Here is an 11,397-nt window from a genome sequence, read left to right on the forward strand (position 1 = left end):
AATGTGCTTATTTTCATGGATATAATTATTCCCATGGACTTAAGATAACCATGAATACTAAACCTTAAAATGGAATTCAATTATCACAAGACTTGTGTAATCATTGACTTAATTGTATTTGCAAGCATAATTTACAATAGAATATAAACAAGTTCAAGGGTTCAATCCTAGTTATAAAAAATGATGCTAGATTTTCATGCAAAGATATAATCTTCAAGGTGAATGGTCATGTGTACAATTCTTCAAGGGGTCTCTTCATTGATTTGCTACTAAAATTGTGCAATTTCAATCTCTCAAAGCATTGATAGCTTGATTCTCTTGGCATGGCTTTCCCTCATCATCTTGTGTATGGCAATATCCTTCCATGAGAATTTTCAAACTTATTTCAAATTTTGCATATCTATGGAAGGATAGAGTAATGATTGATGAAGTTTGAGATTGTTTGAAAGCTCATTTAATGGTTTTTGATGGTTTGATTGGTTTTAGTTTAGCTGGATGCTTTCTGATGACCTTCTGTAACCCTCAATTAAGCTTTTGTAGAGCCTTTGTTCCTGTTCTATTCTGTTATATATGCCTCTGTACGTGTTTTGTTGGATGAGAGTGTAGTATGGGAAAGTTTTCTAGCCTTGGAAAGAGGTGAATGCAAGTTCAAAATAGCTCAAAGAAGTGAAAGAAACAGATGTTGAAGACTCAAGAGAAGACTGGAGTGAAGTGACAATGATGAGCTATGAAGAGTCAATGTAGTGGCTGTGGTGACATTTCATATGAGAGACATGCCTCTTGGGAGGGATATTCATGACCAAAGAAGGGTTATTGTGAGTGATTATTGAGTATTGTAGTGAGAAGATGATGTACTATTGAGAGAGAGAGAGAGAGAGAGAGAGAGAGAGAGAGAGAGTCAAAGATAGCCAATTCTATGCAAGACAATGTATTTATGAGTGAATTGTGAGAGAAAGCTATGGAATCTTTAAAGATGAATCATATATGATATCTTTCCATTCAAAGTGGTGTATTATCTTTTGTTTTTGTGGTCTATCAAAGAATTCTATGAAGAATATGAAGAGAATGATGGATTTTTTAAAGTTAAAGCCATGGGAGAATTGTTTCTATGAAGCTATGTGAAGATTTCTTGTTCGTGGTGTTGTTTTCTTTGTTGAGATCATATCAAATATGAAAAAGATGATTGTTGATAGTACAAGATAGATTTTCTTGGCAGTAGAAATCCCGTTTTCCTTGGTGTCTCTCTTGGGGCTCCAATTAGGTGAGTGTTGCGCTCCATTAACTAGAGCAGAAATGGAACCTATAACGTCCTCAATAGCACCCATTTCTATCATTTCTACTACACTTACAGCTTTTAAAATACCACCCATATGGTAGGTTTAGCAAATAATGTAATCAAAACATGAGCCTCTGCATCTCTACCATCCCAAGTAATTTTCTTAATAGAAGTAGCTGATGCTGGTACTCTTGCATTAACTGGAGTAGAAATGGAACCTACAACATCCTCAATAGCACTTGTTTTTATTATTTTTATTGTACTTGTAGCTTCCAAAATACCACCAAGATGTTAATATTCCATGCACAAGGTCCTAAATCCCCTTTACAACCAATACATAATGCATCGTATAAGCTCACAATGGATGGTTGGTTTCATCCAACTTTTTCTCAATAGCCAACATACAAAAATCATCATTGTTGCTAGCCATGGCCATTAACTATACTTGATGCAAAAGTTGCTTGTATAGCGAAAAATTGATATAAAACCAACATGTACTATGTAGCACAATATAAAGGAGACTATAAAGACTCTAGTCTACAAAGTTGATTATGGTAGAAATTTCTACACAAAAGGAAAAAATAGATTGCATAGTACTAGTAGTACTACAAATGGAGGCAAAATTGAATCCAAATTGAAAATAGCTTGCATAGTATTGGCACTACTACAAATGGAGACAAAAATTAATCCAAATTGAAAATATGACTACACCATGTCCTTACAGGCTCCCCCATAATATATATCGACTTACAAATGCTTGTCAAATCTTCTTCCAACCTAAGGAAATCAAGGAGAGGATGATGACTCTGCTCTCAAGAGGTTGAAGCCTACATTCAGACCAATTGTTAGATTAAGGGTTGTTGGAATGCAAGTACATAGCTAGAAGAAGAAGCCTCACAAAGAACTCAACTAAAAGTGTATTGAGAGGTTTCAATAGAGAAGATTTATAAGACCAATTATTCCCTAAAGTGAATAGGTATATATACAAGGCTAGGGAAAAAAATTCCTAAAAAGTTCCTCAATGGTCCTAACTGTATTCACACACATCACTATTGAAATACAGTGACATTGGCAATTGTATGTTGTCAAGGGCCCTTTCTCTTCCACAAAGTAAGGCTTATGAATTTTAAGGATCAAATGTGAGTATCAAAAATTGACTGCCAATAATACTGTATATTTAAAGTGCCAACCTTATTAACTACCAACTCTCCTCTAATACTTACTTGATGATATATTAGGAATACTTGTGTAGGATTTGATTTTTCTCAATTTGTACACCTAAGCTACACCAATCCACCAATTCACCATCTTATTCTAAATTTTATGCTCCCCTTCTTCTCCTCTTTCATTGTTATGCTCCAATACCCCATTCAATATCTCTACTAAAAAACATCATGAGCTTATCAAAACCATTTCACCCTATCCAAAACACTCTCAAATCACTTCCAAACCAATTAATCATCATGTAAAATCAACCATTCAGCCCTAAAAAACAACAAAAATCAACAAAAAAAAAACATTTCAACATTCAACATATCCCCACACTTAATAAGGGAGCGTCCTCATGACCTAGGAAAAAGAGAATACAAGTTCATCAAATAGCTCAACTTGATCTTCTTTAGCATATTCAAGAACACCATCCAATCATAACCCCATCTTATAACTTGCATCTAATAAAGAATACAATGAAAGAAAAACCCTTTATCCATTAACACATCTTATGAACAACAAAAAATCATGACAAATTCGTAAAGGATATAAGAAGTTCGGCATTTTGGCATCTTGAGCTATCTATCCATCATCACCATCACTGTAAATCTCCAAAAATATAGCTCTTGAACAAATCGAATATCCAACCACCACGAACCCATTACAAACACTAAACACAAAACAACCATTTGAATTGCACCTCCAAAAGAGAGATATATCATTATGAATCATAAAAAATACATCTAGCAGTATCAATGAAGATGATTCCTCTTGAAGGCTTGGTGATTGCGAAAACGGTCCATGGATAAGGATTCATCCACAAAAGTTTTTGGAGGATTTTGAAAAATTTAAAGGCAACACATCCTCTCTTAGGTACCAAGCGAAGTGAGCCGTCAATCTCATTGAAGGATCTAGAGATTGAGAATGTTATTGAGCAAAATGTAGATAATTCTAATATGCTTGACTAGCAGTCGTTCAATCCCCTGGAATTAATGGCCAATTAATATGAGGTCCAATAAGAGAATTAGTTGAGCTCCACCCCCGTCTTCTAATAATTTTCTGATCAAACCCTGCATATCCACTAACCAACTAAGGGAGATGAGGAATAGAAGTGGTAGGAGATGGAAGAGGAACTTGTAAAAGAGGATGAAGAGGTGGGTAGGCAAAATTGTAAAATGAGGAATGAGCTAAAGAGGGATTAGTTGAAAATTTAGGAGAATTTGTTAAGAAGGTGTTAATAGATAGGCACGAAAAATGGAGAGAAACACTATAGATGGGGAAGAACAAGAAGGAGGGGGGGAAAAAACATGATCTTCAATAAAAGAACAATGTGTAAAGATAGGAATTTGAGGAGCACCCTGAGGTTGAAAGAGAAGGGGTAAAATAGCTTGGGGATTGGATTGATAAAGGGAAATATGTGTCATACCTATGGGCCAACTGTTGATAATGAGATAGAGAAGGTACTAATGGACCTAAGGCAGATCTATGATGATAAGCTTCAAAAAAAGAGGAATCAAATGGGGGTTGCTTGGAAAGATAGGCTAAAAGATCCACTCTCAGTTGGTTAATGTTTTGTGCATGAGCTGAAGCTTTGATTTGTCTTTGATTCAAAATGATAGAGTCAATCATAGTATGCGACGAACTCTCAGGACAATCAGCCACTTTGGAGAAATAACACTGAAGCATCTCATCTATCTGCAACCTCTAAATGTCTGACATACAAAGCAGCTTGTAGGACCACATCCCCAACATACCAAGCTAAATTTTAATCATTTGGAATCAACAAATCACCTCTCAAATACATATAAGACAGAAGCATAGTATCTGAAGTCACAGAGATTTCAAAAACCATTCGGACTACTTCAATCAACAAGTCAGAAGACCAGGCCCCACTCCATCCATCCTCAGGAAGAGGTAAGTCCGTCGTTGAAAGCTTAATGTAAAAGGCCAACTTCTATTGCTGATAATGCATGAAAAATGAGTAATCTGGAGAAACATATTCTTGGAACTGCTCAAATGAAGACCACATCAAATCCATTCGAGATTGAAGTCTTTCCACCTTAGCCTGGGACAAAGGGCATAATGTAGCTTGTCTTTGAAGAACTGCTAAGTCCGTAGGGGACAAAGAAGAAACTAGATGCACAGGACTTTGTGAAGAAGAGTGAGATTGAGCCAACTGATCCTTGAGTTGTTGCTGAATCTAAGCATTGCTCTAGTCTAGGACAACTGTAGTGGATTTAAGCTTCTTTGTTTGGGCAGCCATTACATCCTTCATCTCTTCAACCTCCTTCTATAACCTATCCCTCTCCTCTATTACAGTAACAACTTGGGACTAAGTTTCTGCCAACTGAGCTATCAAAGTAGAGATTTCATCTTTTTGTGTATCCATGACCTTAGTTTGCTACTCCATTTGTATACAGAGGTCAGATGGTAGGCATAATCTTGTCTTAAAGTATAGGGCAAAAAATGCTTCAAAAAATGTACTTTTGTTAATCACAGGATTAAGGAAAGGGCCAAAGAGAGTTTGCCACATGTGCAAGAATATGGTATTCTTGTCTCCTCCTTTTTGGAGATAGTAGAGTCCACTTCGTGATTCTCTCCTCTATTTTAGCCAAAATCTCTAAAATCTAACATGTTTTGGTAGTCTCGAAGTCCTTATTTACTTATAAAATCTGACAAAACCGGTTATGATAAAGAAGTTAATAATGACTTTTTTGAAAGTCGAGAGCTTTTGGTGCCCCCAATATATTTTCATTAGTCTTTTCAATATTTCTTCTTTGTTCATTTGTCTTTCTCAGTGAGCTTCTTTCTTTGCTCATTTTCCTTTCTCAGTGAGTGCTTTTCTCTGCGAATTCAATCTAAGTATGCCATCCAAAAGGCACTCGTCTCGTTTAATAAATTGCTGCACTGTCTATAGCCAAGGAGTAGACGGAAATTGGGAGCCCAAAACCTTTTGCATAAACGATTGGGTGACCATGTTGCCCTCTTGCAAAGGCTCTCACAAGGTCAGAAGAAGAAAAGGAGAGGATATAAAACATCACTGGAAAGGGCGTATCATTGCTTTCAAAATTATGCATGAAGGGTGGTTAGTCAAAGTGCAACATGTTTTCATGGCCAAGGATATGCACTTGTCTCCTAATGAACATGTTTGCTAGTAGATACATTGTAAGTCTTAACTTGATAACATATGTGATATGTTTTTTCATTTAAGCAAGTATTAATATCGAATTCTTGGTTGTAGATATATTTCCATCAACAAGTATTGAATGGCAACCTGTGGAGAGTTTGAGTGGAACTTTCAATGTGATTTATAAGGCATTTGCAGACATTATATATGCTGATGAGACCATCGGTTCTTTTAGTGAGAGAAGAATTTTTATATATTATGCACAAGGTTTTTATAAGGCAACGATGCATATTTTTAAATTTAAAATATGTCAAGATATTTAAAAGTCCATGACAACTGGAAGGATCTCAAGAAGAATATGCATGTCATGGTTTATCCCCTTACATATCTTTGTGGACTGCTTCAAAATACTAAACTTACAAAGAACAAAAGTATCTTGGCTAAGTCAAAATTTTGCAGAAAGAGAACTAGATAACATTATAGGAAAGCTTTGGAAATCTAGAGAGGTTGACCATAAGGGCGACACCATGAGGTGTATTGTATGCCCCCAATCCTTGTCTCTTTGTTATAATATAGCACGACAAACTCTTGCTTTGGGCTTTGATTATAGGAGATACAAACTTAAACTAGGCATCTAGATTCCCTTGGATTCTGATACAAATTGCACGCCCTTCAAACTTAAGGTGCAAGTTATCACTTCCAATTGAAATCTTAAAGATGTAAGGGATACCTTCGAGATGCTAGATTGTACATCCCCAGAATATAAATTCAAAGTAAACGGTAAAATAGTTGGGAAAAGAGTTAAATGCTCTTTCTCTTGTATGAGTTGCTTGCCTCCCACAATTGTAAGCTTCGAGCCATAAATATGAAAACATTGATCACATTTACATAGACAAAAACATTTTCATTGAATAAAGAGTTACAAAATTGAAGTATAAATATACAAGGATCTTGCTTCATTTGCATCTATTTGTCTTCTTTTAGCTTTGTAACTTCTTCATCACTTTTTAAAAAGATATCTAATCTCCTTACAATGGCTTTTTTCTTTGGTTGGTTGAAGAATTTGACTTGGACAGGGGGCCTCTTCTCTTCAGGGGGCTGATGAGGAGATGGATGAGAAAGTGTTGGCATTTTTGTCTTTTTGGAGCTTACCTTACTTGTCTTTCTAGATGACTTGCCTTTTGCCTTACTCTTACTCTTAGTTAAGGATTTAAGTGGAGGAGAGTCAGGGCCGACTGACGTGATTGCCCTGTCCAAAATTAACTCAATACATCTCTCTCTTATCCACCATGTGTATGAATTGGGGTAATCTTGGCACTGCAAGGAAAATTGTAATAAGTTGGAAATTGTACCCAACATGTATCTTAAAAAGTTAGAAGTTGTTAGGGAAATGATAGTTCGTACTTGTAGGGAGTTAAAACAAAGAAATGGAATGATTATAAAATTTGATGATAATGTAGTAGTTATTGTGAAAACTGAAAGACATGTTGCTCAAAAAAGAATATGAAAGATACTTACATTAACCCCATCTATCTTGAGAATCTTTGAATCTATTGTCCTACAAACATTTGAAATCACACTCCATCCACAAGAATGCACATCATTTTGAAAGGGAACTTCTTATAAGAGAAAGCTTTTGAGGATCAGCAAGATCCTCATATGTGGTGTCCAAAAAGGTAACCACCAACTTGCTAGCACTGTAAATGGAAACATGTTACTGAAAAAAGACAATAAAATAAAATAAACAATAAACCAAAAAGTGAGGATTATTGTATTCGATACACATTTTTGCTTAATCGTGGATACCACTGAGAGAGTTCATAAGGATAATTTCTCTAGTGAGAATATCAATATATATTAAGCTCCAATGTCCTCTGCAAAGTAAAATGTTAGTAAGAAATACACACTATAAAGAAGTATACATTAAGCCCTTTGCGAAATTGCATATATTTCAACGTAAGGAAAAAAAAAAATGGTAGTTTGTGATTGGATCGCGTTTTGAAAAATTTGAATGAAAAATAATAACAGTGGATCAACGATAAATATAGTTTTAGAGATTTCTTGGCTGAGAGAAGCAGTCAACACCCTAAAACGAATAGCAAAAACAAAGGAATGTCAGTTGCAATGAACAACACTTGTTGGGGGTAAAGGCGCCTCCGCCGTGCCGCCCCATGTATTACTACACTGACAGTACCCGCCACTGCACACTGCAGGTGGCGGGCGCCCGTCACGTCACTTTATTCTTTATTCTTTTAGTGACAGTTTGAATAAAGGAAGGCCCGGTCACACATTGTGACTGTTGGAGTTCCCATTTCTTGTCTCTCTCTTTCTTGCTCTTGCTCTCCCGCCATAGCTCGCGTGCAAGCTTCGATCCTTCTCACCTTTCAACTGGTATCAGAGCTTGGCATTCTCTTGCTCGAGCTCGACTCGGTGCTTCCCAACCTTCGCATCGACTCGCTTCACGCATTGGGTCTCCATCCCGGCAGCCATAGCCGATCTCTTGAGCTCCTGACTCTCCCCGGCTTCCCGAGCTCCATCCCGGCCTTCTTGAGCTTCATCAGGGCCTTGCCCTTGAGGTATTGCTTCAGCATTTGCAGGCATTTGAGTGTATTCTCAGTTTGAAACAGGGCAGGAACAAAGGGCAGCCACTCTTCTTGAGCTCCATAGCTCATATCTTCCCTCCCCTTTGCATTGGGCCTTCATGGCTTGGTATGTGCCTACCTTGGGCCATCATTGAGCCCCCCCACACTCAACATTCAGCCACGTGATTAAAGCAGCACTCCAAGCCTCAACACATTGAATATGGCGCCCATTTTCAGACTTTGACCTCCACGTTTTACAGCTGAATGCTTTGTTGCTCATGGAGCACTCATCATTGGCCTATTTGGAGGGCATTTGAGCCATTTTTGGATGTCATTTTGATGCTTTGGCTTGACATTGAGGTTGGGAGCTGATCATTCTCAGTTTTGAAACCGTCATTCACTGCATAACAGTGCTGGAAATAGGGCAGCACCTCTGACACTGACATTTGTTGCTTATGCCTCATTCCATTGGAGCTATTTGATGCCCGTATGCGGTCTACTTCCTACCCGGATGTATTGGGGATGTATGCATTTGGTTTGACCATGATTTTGGCTTGAATTCGGGGCTGAAATCTACTGTTTAGAACAGTAAATACATGCTGGAATAACAGTGGACTGAAGGTACTTTACATGCTTTGGCACTTACCTACCGATACCGGATGTATGCTTTGAGCTTTGGCATGATGTCTCTGATATTAGGGGATGGCTTGGAGCATATGTATAAGATTATGGGATGCTTTTGAGCTTCGCATTAGCTCCATCTTCACTGGCATTTGGACCGACTTGGCATGCTCGTGGACCGCCTATGCCTCATGTCTCTGCTTGACAGTTAGGCTTTTGCATTACATGCTTTGGTTCGTGACATATGCTATTTGGTTCGTGTATGCCATACCGACATTTGGAGCTTGGATTTGGATGTATTTGAGCATTCCCGGCTTACTTGATCACTGATCTTGGTTGCTATTTGGATGTCATTGAGTTGACCGAGAGCTTATTTGGGCTTATGTATTGCTTCATGGTTAATACGACCGGTGCTTCATGTATGTCATGCTCTCTTGGATGCGCTTGATGCATTGACAGGGTCACTTATCACTGGTGCTTTCTCTTGGGTTGTTTGAGCTTCTGAGCTCGCTTTGTACGCCTTTTGTGCCAGTGGGAGCATTTTACATGCTTGCTTGACCTTTGACAGTTGCATGCTATTGGAGCACTTCCATGTATTTGGAGGAGTTTATGTCTTGAGCAGCTACATACGCATTGAGACTTTGGGATCATACTCCGATCTTTATGGATATGCATTGATGTACTCTTGGTTCACAGGATGCTTATGAGCTGAGTCTCATATTTGGATCTTTCTCTTTGAGCAGACACCTATTTGTGTCAGGTTTTGGCAGTTACAGGAACACTTTGCCTAGAGTGTCTGGGGGTGTGCCTTTCATTGGCAGATGTTATTTTGACATGCTTCGGTGTTGAGCTCATGTTCTTTTCACTGTCATTGGCCTTGTTTATGTCCGTTTCATGCCGGCTTTGGACCTAGCATTGTTTGCTTGACATTGGATCCTATTTTGGGACAGTTTCTGCAGTAAAACAGCAAGCAGTTTTGGACTGTTTGGGCATTTCCAGCCTGCATAATGGCGTCATCTTCGCATGATAGTACTATCTTTAACATTAAAAGTTGGATGGTACCAACTACTCTTACTGGAAGAGTCAAATATGGCAGGTTTTGGTGCAGAAATCTCAGATTAAGCCACTTCGGTTGAGTGGGGAGCAGCCTGAAACTATGGACAATGACGACTGGCTTGAACTTGATGAGCTATGCAAGTCCACGATTGTATTGTCTCTCACTGAACAGGTACATTATAATGTATTTGAGGAAGCACAGAGTGCATGCGATCTATGGAATAAGATCAAGAATCTTTATGATAAGAAAAGTCCGGCGAGTCAGATGTACTGGTTGAAGCAGCTTATGGATCTGCGCATGAAGGATAATGCGACTATGTCTGCTCACTTGAGCCAGTTCCATGCTATATTGAAGAACCTGACTTCATAGGATATCACCTTTGGAGAGGAAGTAACTCCTCTTTTCTTGCTTGGGACTCTGAATGAGTCATGGGATGTATTCCGCACTGCTCTTTGTGCCTCTAGTGCTACTCTAAAATTGGCAGATGTTGAGAGTGCTCTTCTTCAGGAAGAGGTGAATCGCAAAAACTTGGATGCCTCTCGTGGTAGTCATGCTTTGACAGTTAGAGGCAGGAATGACATGTATGACCGTGGTAATGGCCGAGGCCGTGACTCGCAGAAGGGTCGGTCTAAATCTCGTGGCAAGTCGCGTAGTAAGTCGCGTGGGCGCAATGCAAATGTCACTTGTCATCATTGTGGGAAAAAGGGCCATATTAGACCACAGTGTTATGAGTTGCGCAATGAGAAGCGCAAGGATAAGGGGAAAGATAAAGTGCAGGAGAAGTCCTCTGATCGCAGCATAGTACCTGCGAAGTCCAACGTCAAGATTGAGGAAATTAATGTCACGCAGATTGAGGAGTCCGATGGTGGTGATGAGTTTATACTTGCAGCTAGTTCTTCTGATGCTTCACACTTGACTGAGACATCTAGTATGTATGCACAGTGCTGGTCATTGGATTCAGGTGCGTCCTTCCATGTGACGCCTTACCGTGAGTGGTTTCACTCTTACCGTACTGTATCTGGATCAGTCAGACTTGGAGATGACAGGTCTCTTGATATTGTGGGCTGTGGAGATATTCAGTTGCAGTTTTCCACTGGCAGTTCCTTTTTGCTCAGGGATGTACGTCATGTACCTGCGCTTACGCGCAGTCTTATGTCTGCAGGACAGTTGGATGATGCAGGGTTTCATGTCTGTTTTGGGGATTCTGCCTGGAAAATTACCAAAGGCAGACTTGTGCTTGCTAGAGGCGCCAAGGCTGGCAGCCTCTATCCTCTTGTTGTATCTGGGTCTTTTGTAGACCATGTTTTGGCAGTGGGCTCTATCCCACATGTATCGCTTTGGCATGCCCGTTTGGGGCATTGTCTTTGAAGGGAATGAAAATGTTATCTGGTTTGCAGTATCTTCCGCCTTTGGACTATGCACGTTTTGACTCGTGTGATCATTGTCTTTATGGTAAGCAGAATAGGTCTACGCATAAGAAATCGGGTAGGCCACGCATGAGTGAGCCCTTGGCATTGGTGCATTC

This window comes from Lygodium microphyllum, chromosome 7 (assembly GCF_053477565.2).
Source record: "Lygodium microphyllum isolate KBCC chromosome 7, Lygodium_microphyllum_v1.1.10, whole genome shotgun sequence".
Taxonomy (NCBI): Eukaryota; Viridiplantae; Streptophyta; class Polypodiopsida; order Schizaeales; family Lygodiaceae; genus Lygodium; species Lygodium microphyllum.